The 7435-nt window shown below is 33.9% G+C and overlaps 1 long non-coding RNA gene across 1 annotated transcript; it reads left to right on the forward strand.

Annotated features, from left to right (window-relative positions):
* The first annotated feature begins 586 nt into the window (after nucleotides 1–586).
* LOC145034121 (uncharacterized) lies at nucleotides 587–2138 on the forward strand. The gene is made up of 3 exons (XR_013677902.1): nucleotides 587–766; nucleotides 969–1037; nucleotides 1649–2138. It is a non-coding gene; the product is annotated as an uncharacterized LOC145034121 (long non-coding RNA).
* The last annotated feature ends 5297 nt before the right edge of the window (nucleotides 2139–7435 follow it).

Raw genomic sequence — 7435 nt, forward strand, 5'->3', positions numbered from 1 at the left:
GCAATCTAAACAAAAGTCGTAGAATATGTTAAACTAAGAACATCGATAAAAAGAATGCCCAAATCTGACTTCGTATGAAGAAGTTATGATTTTTCTAAGATTCGGCTTAGCAGTGCACGGCCTGAAACTCGAATTTTAGTTCGAGCGGTTTTTGGCTTACGCAACATAAATGAGAGTTGAAGATCTCATTAATAGGAAATCAACGGTAAAAAGACAGACAAAAACAGAGTCCGTATGTAGAAGTTATTAATTTTACGCAGACGTTTAACAGTATAATCTCCTTGTACTGTTAAATTTAAGATCGGTCGAGAATTAGCTGACGGTGTCAAAATGAAAGTTGTAGATCTTATTATTACCTACGCGTGGATATAAAGAACGTCAAAAAAGGAGGTCGTATGTGAAAGTTACGGATTTTAGAAGTCGGAAGTGTGCTGTGCGAAAATGGGTGATGTGGCACAATCTTGGCCATTGCTTTCTCCCCAAGGCTTGCCACCAGATGGTGACATGTGGCACCAAGTTCAGCCACATTTCACCCTATAAATACCACCTCTCCCACCCTCATTTTCTTCACACCTTTCCCATTCTTTCTTCTCTTTACTCTCTCTCTCTCTAGAACCTCTCTCTAGCCCCGAAATCCCCCGAAAAGCCTAGGGAACCTCCCTAGCACGAGGCGGAAGCCCCGGAGTGCTCGAAGGCTCTGAGAAGAAGAGCTTTTCGGCTCAGGAACGCTGCTCCAAGCAAAGCCCGGTTTTCTATAAAACCCGCTGTAAGTGAGCTACGCCTACGCTATTTTTAATATAACTTTTATTTAATTATAGTAACGTTATTAGGAACTTATAATAAATACTTGGGCTATTATTATGGGTTATATAAGTATTTTTTTTGACGCTTATATAATAATAATAATAGCTAGACTATTAATTAGTCTCGACGAATAATAAACTAAACTCTAGTGGTAATAATACTAGGTTTCGTCGAAGAAAAATTCTTTTTAAGAAGCGAAGTGCTGTCTGAGTTCGGAATCACCACCTTTTCCGGTGAGTGCATAGTTACCTTCAACTTACACATAGATATGAAGTATTTTATATAAATTACGTGCTATGTGTGCATATTATCTGAATACTTGCTATCTATGCTAGATGAACGTTGTTATACATGTTTTCAATGATTTAAACTGTATATGTATTTTATATCTACGAAAATGTTGGGGTAAAACATGGGTAGATGTAATAGGTGATGTGTGATAAAATGATGAGAGGCCTCGATGTTGTTGTTGTTGATCCAGTCATCTAGCGGAGTATAGATGACGACCACGGACTCTTCTAGACAGTCCAGTGGAACACTAGCAGGCTCGCAACCTGTAGGTGTTGTGAACGATGTGTTCACCGGTGTACTCCATCCCCCACATGGTTGCCTATTAGGACATTTATTGCTGAGGAATCCCCTTAGCAGTAGTGTCCGTCCCGATGATAATCCTTAGGCTAGGTCCCTTATGATAGGTGTTTAGGGACGTAAAGTGAGGATAACGGGAACGGGTAATCGGGTTATTGTTGATTGATGAAATTAATAAACTTATTTATTGTGGGTTGAAAACCCTATGTGCTCACCAGGCTCCCAAGCCTGACCCACTCAGTTTTATGCATTACAGGTAGTGGCGCATGAGCATAGGTGTGATGTTTTGGACGAGGGATTACGGATATAGGCCTGTAGATATGAAATAATGTAGTAAGGCTTATATTGTACTGTTTATACTTTTGATCTGTACGAACATGACATCCCGAGTCTTTTAATGAAATACATTTCTATGGAAATGCTTTTGATAAATCTTTATCATATTATTGTTTTGGGACAAATTCCGCAACCCTTTTATTAAAAGATAACTCTGATTTTGAAATAAAGTATAAACAAAACCGGTCTTTTCTGGCCGTGATTTTGGGGATGTCACACCTAGGTTTGAGGGATTCGGGTACACCTTCGGGCGTAACTGAACTCAAACCGAGGATTTGAGAAAAATTTAAATTTTTGACAAATGAGACGACCAAAGAAGAAAAAGTGTGTACGGTAAAAATCCCCAAAATAACTTTTGTAGTTCATATTTTGTATACAAAATTTTAGTTATGGATTGAATAATTTATTTTTGATCTTTGGCCAATGGTTTTTGAGATTTTTAGAGACATTGATTGCATCTTACTTTTTGGATATAATGTAGTTACAAAGAACATGGTTTGACATGCGGAATTAAAGCTTAAACAATTAAACATGGTGATTTGGGTGTTTAAGAGATATATTGAATGTATATGGTGTTTACAAAAAGGATCTAGATCTAGACTACATAATTAACACACACTTACACACTCACTTTTACATCTCTCAAGCACACCTCTACAAGTGGTATGAACCCACTATTTATAGAGGTGTTTACATCTCACTCTCTCACTCTAACTAACAAATGGGTCTAAAGGCTAAAGCACCACATGCAAGTGGGTTTTACAAAAGTCAAACATTTACAAAATCATGAATGAATAACTTTGCACCCCAACATTCTCCCCCTCAAAGTTAGGAATGAATGACCCACTTCAAATCTTCCAAAATCAAGCACTACGCGGTTCGAGCCTCAAAGGTGACACATGTCGAAACTAACTTCAATCTTCAATTCTTCCATGACTCTTCAATTTGGGCTCTAGGATGTGAGACCATACAATCCGAGCAGCAACAAATGATTAATTCCAAATAATCACCCAAAAGTTGCGCATAAAAACACACCCCAAAAATCTTCAATAATTCCAAACCCATTTCAAATACATCACTTCCGAACTTCCAGTTGCATCAACTCGTAGGTTCAAAATTCCAAGATCACTTCGGTCTTCAAATCCGCGTAATATGAAAAATTCAAGTTCGAATTTCCATATAAAACTTCTGCCCCTTTTTATAATCGAAATTTGATTATACAACACCAAAGGAAAAAGAACGTGCTCTATTCAGAATTTTTCATGTTAAAACTCCCCCTTAACATGTGGCATAAACTTTGTGCTTCAATCCGGAAAACCCAAAAAATAATCAATTTTTATTGCCGTTCACGGATCGCCTTTGACAAAATTTCTCAAAAATGGGTAGAAATTGTCAATTTCAAAATTCTGCAGTGACCCGTTGCGCCAAAAACAGTCAAATATGCGAAACACACCCCCATTTGCGAAACTGGGTAAAATGTGTAAATTCGCACAAACTGCAGGGACCAGATTTGAAAATTCTGCAATTTCAGCATTTTATGACCCCATTTGCGAAGTTGGGTATAAACTGTCAAAAATGCGAAACTACAGGTACTCGTTTTGACAATTTCTGCATGTTCTTCAAACTTGCGAAGTTGGGCTACTTGTGTTATTTCTTGAAAAGAGCAGGGACCAAATGCGAAACTCTTGGCTTTCTTCCCCAATTCGCATTTTACTGTAAAAGCTTTCACATGCTTCACATATTCATTCTTACACTCTTCGCATCCCTTCGCATTAATCACATTCGCATTTTAATAAATCTAACCAAATGCGAAATTGATACTGAGATTCAAACGCGAACTCATGTTTGAAACCCAAATGCAATTTCAGCATTTTATGACCCCATTTGCGAAGTTGGGTATAAACTGTCAAAAATGCGAAACTACAGGTACTCGTTTTGACAATTTCTGCATGTTCTTCAAACTTGCGAGGATGGGCTACTTGTGTTATTTCTTGAAAAGAGCAGGGACCAAATGCGAAACTCTTGGCTTTCTTCCCCAATTCGCATTTTACTGTAAAAGCTTTCACATGCTTCACATATTCATTCTTACACTCTTCGCATCCCTTCGCATTAATCACCTTCGCATTTTAATCCATCTAACCAAATGCGAAATTGATACTGAGATTCAAACGCGAACTCATGTTTGAAACCCAAATGCGAACTCAACTTTGATCTCATATGCGAACCGTTCTTGACTCCCAAATTGATTTCCTTTGGACGCGAACGAACACACATACAACATACAGATCATCGACTCAACCCCTTAAATCAAAATTAACAGTTTGCTTTAACAAATCATCGACTCCAATCATGCGAAGTCTTCAATCATTCATTCACAACAAAACATAGTCGATCATTTTTCGTTCATTCTATCATCACCCATCGATTGTGAATCCAAAATCAAAACCAAATCGTCTTATCAAAACCAAAATCCAGATTCAAACTTTCGCAATCTTTCATCAACAGCGAGTCGTCATCACAAACTGGCCATCGATTCCAACTCTTCTATCCAAATCGATTATCAATTTCAAATTCAAAATCAATAATCAACCAACTAAGATCGGCCTGTCCCAGACTTCAAAACATCGATTCTTTTATCAAGCCTTCATCAATTCATCAAATCGAATATAAAGTTTTGAAATCTTCTGTTATCATTCAAATTGAGTTCGATTCCAATAAATCAAACTTTGACTTCAAATCCCAGATTCCAAAATATACTTTCAGATTACGAATAAGAAACATCACACATACTCGAAATCGACTTCAATCATACAAAACAAAATCAAAATCAACGAAGTATCATCAAACGTATTGAATTCTAATCAGATGCGTTCAATCCCAATACTCCATAGAAATCAAATCCAAGATGCTTTGGATTTAGACTCAAAATTTGAAGTCGACTCAAACAAGAACCATTCGACTCAAACATATCATCCAATCAAAGATTTAGAATCCAATAATCAATCGACTTAACCAAAGTCGATTCCGATGTGAACAATAATAGATCAATTCGACCCCAGACTGTAATCAAATCCGATTTTGTGATCAAATCTAAGGTCATCTTCCAGTAATCAAATAATATCCAGTTTCAATTTTGATTTTATGAGAAAGTTTAACATCGATGATATTTAATGAGAAGATAACGTTGATAGAAGAAAGAATTGAATAAGAATCGGTAACAGTACTTGATTCACGAATTTGGGCTAAGATGAAATATCCATATGTGTGAATTGGGCTTAGAAAGAATTAAATGAACAGTAACTGATTCTGTTTTTGGTTGGCTTTGATCTTAAAAAAAAATTATTGGATCATCAATGGGTTTTTTTTAAAAAAATTTAGATCCAACGAATCAAACGATCAATAATCAAGAACGCAAAGCACGAATCAAAAATTACGAGAGATCATAGAGACTCACCAAAATTGATCAAATTGTGACAAAAATTGCCAAACCGAGAATCGTTCTTCAAAAATCACCTTGATCTTGAAGACCCGCTCTGATACCAATTGTAGTGACAAAGAACATGGTTTGACATGCGGAATTAAAGCTTACACAATTGAACATGGTGATTTGGGTGCTTGTGAGATGTAAAAGTGAGTGTGTAAGTGTGTGTTAATTATATAGTCTAGATCTAGATCCTTTTTGTAAACACCATATACATTCAATATATCTCTTAAACACCCAAATCACCATGTTCAATTGTGTAAGTTTTAATTCCGCATGTCAAACCATGTTCTTTGTCACTACATATAAACTGTTGGTTGTTAACATTTTATAAAAAAATTTGTTTAACTGCGTGTTCGGATTTTGATGAGTCAGACAACCCCTATTTGAAAAATATCGCTACTATTTAAAGTTTTTTAATGTTATATTTCAATACATATGTTAAAGAAATAGAAGATAGAAGGATTTTAGTTGAAATAAATATAAAAGATTTGAATACTATGAAATGTATGTGCATAATAGCTAGGGGAGTTTTATGGGTGTAGGGTCTATAGTATGTGGTACATTTTTGCTTTAACTTCTCGGGTATTAACAAAAATGAAGCAATCTCATATGATTTTGTACATTTCTCACATCATAAGACTTTAGATTGTAAAAAGTCTTTTAACTTGGTAATCAAGAAAAAAATGACAGCAATGGGTCATAGTGCCATTGTACCACCGAACTTGAGACCATGCTATGTTTTATTTGTTGTTTGGTTAAAAATGTATTTGTTTAGAAATGATTTAACATTGTGTTAAACAAAAATCCTTGAAAATATATTTGTTTAAAACATTTTCTATTTTATCTTATAAAATATATCTAACGTTTTTATATATATTAGATTCAAATTATTAGGGTGTTACAGTGGTAATCTGTAAATTTTTTTATTAGGCATGAGTCATCTTTGTAATTTTTTTAAAAACATATTGGATGTTTCTATAGGAATATTTTTCTGTAATTTTATTTCTATATAAAAACTAAACCTATCTGATTTCATAAATTTCAAACAAAAAAAAAAATTTTCTCAATGAATCCAAAATAACCTATTTTGGATTACTTCAAATTGACACATTATTTGTACATTGACAGATTAGTTATACATAATATCTCAACAATGAAGTTCTTTTATTAATTGGGCTCAAAATTGAAGATATATGGTAAATCCATTTCATATAGTAATTACTAAAAATTATAAAAAATTATAAATTAAGAAGTCATAAAGTTATCCAAAAAACATATTAAAGTTTTAAATATATTAAATTAGAAAGGATAACTTGGTACTTTATAATTTTGATTTGGAATGAAATACTTAACTTTTTTTTAATAAAGAGTTGAACGAATTTGGGAATAAGGGTTTGATTTATAATCATGAAATGATAATCCGTTTGTTCAGTTAGTTTACTAATGAATGTTTTGTTTTTGAAAAAGGTCTATCGAAAAGTGTTTGCATTTTTAGTAAAAGAATTGATGAAATTGGGTTATGTAACATCCCAAAAATCACAACTAAAATTTTCTTTTTAAAACATTACTAAAAACCATATTCATAAAAACCGTAACATAAATCATAACATAATTTCGTAGCATTAATTCGAATTACAACTTATTATCAGAGTAGAACATCCCAGGCTAGCTGACTATGGTGTGTGCACTGCAATCTTCCCGAACTCCTCTTTTGAAAACTGAGTACCTGAAACCAGTAAAAATATATTAAATTAGAAAGGATAACTTGGTACTTTATAATTTTGATTTGGAATGAAATACTTAACTTTTTTTTAATAAAGAGTTGAACGAATTTGGGAATATGGGTTTGATTTATAATCATGAAATGATAATCCGTTGGTTCAGTTAGTTTACTAATGAATGTTTTGTTTTTGAAAAAGGTCTATCGAAAGGTGTTTGCATTTTTAGTAAAAGAATTGAAGAAATTGGGTTATGTAACATCCCAAAACTCACAACTAAAATTTTCTTTTTAAAACATTACTAAAAACCATATTCATAAAAACCGTAACATAAATCATAACATAATTTCGTAGCATTAATTCGAATTACAACTTATTATCAGAGTAGAACATCCCAGGCTAGCTGACTATGGTGTGTGCACTGCAATCTTCCCGAGCTCCTCTTTTGAAAACTGAGTACCTGAAACCAAAAACTGAAACTGTAAGCATGAAGCTTAGTGAGCTC

This window comes from Lactuca saligna, chromosome 3 (genome assembly GCF_052625555.1).
Source record: "Lactuca saligna cultivar CGN05327 chromosome 3, ASM5262555v1, whole genome shotgun sequence".
NCBI classification, from domain to species: Eukaryota; Viridiplantae; Streptophyta; class Magnoliopsida; order Asterales; family Asteraceae; genus Lactuca; species Lactuca saligna.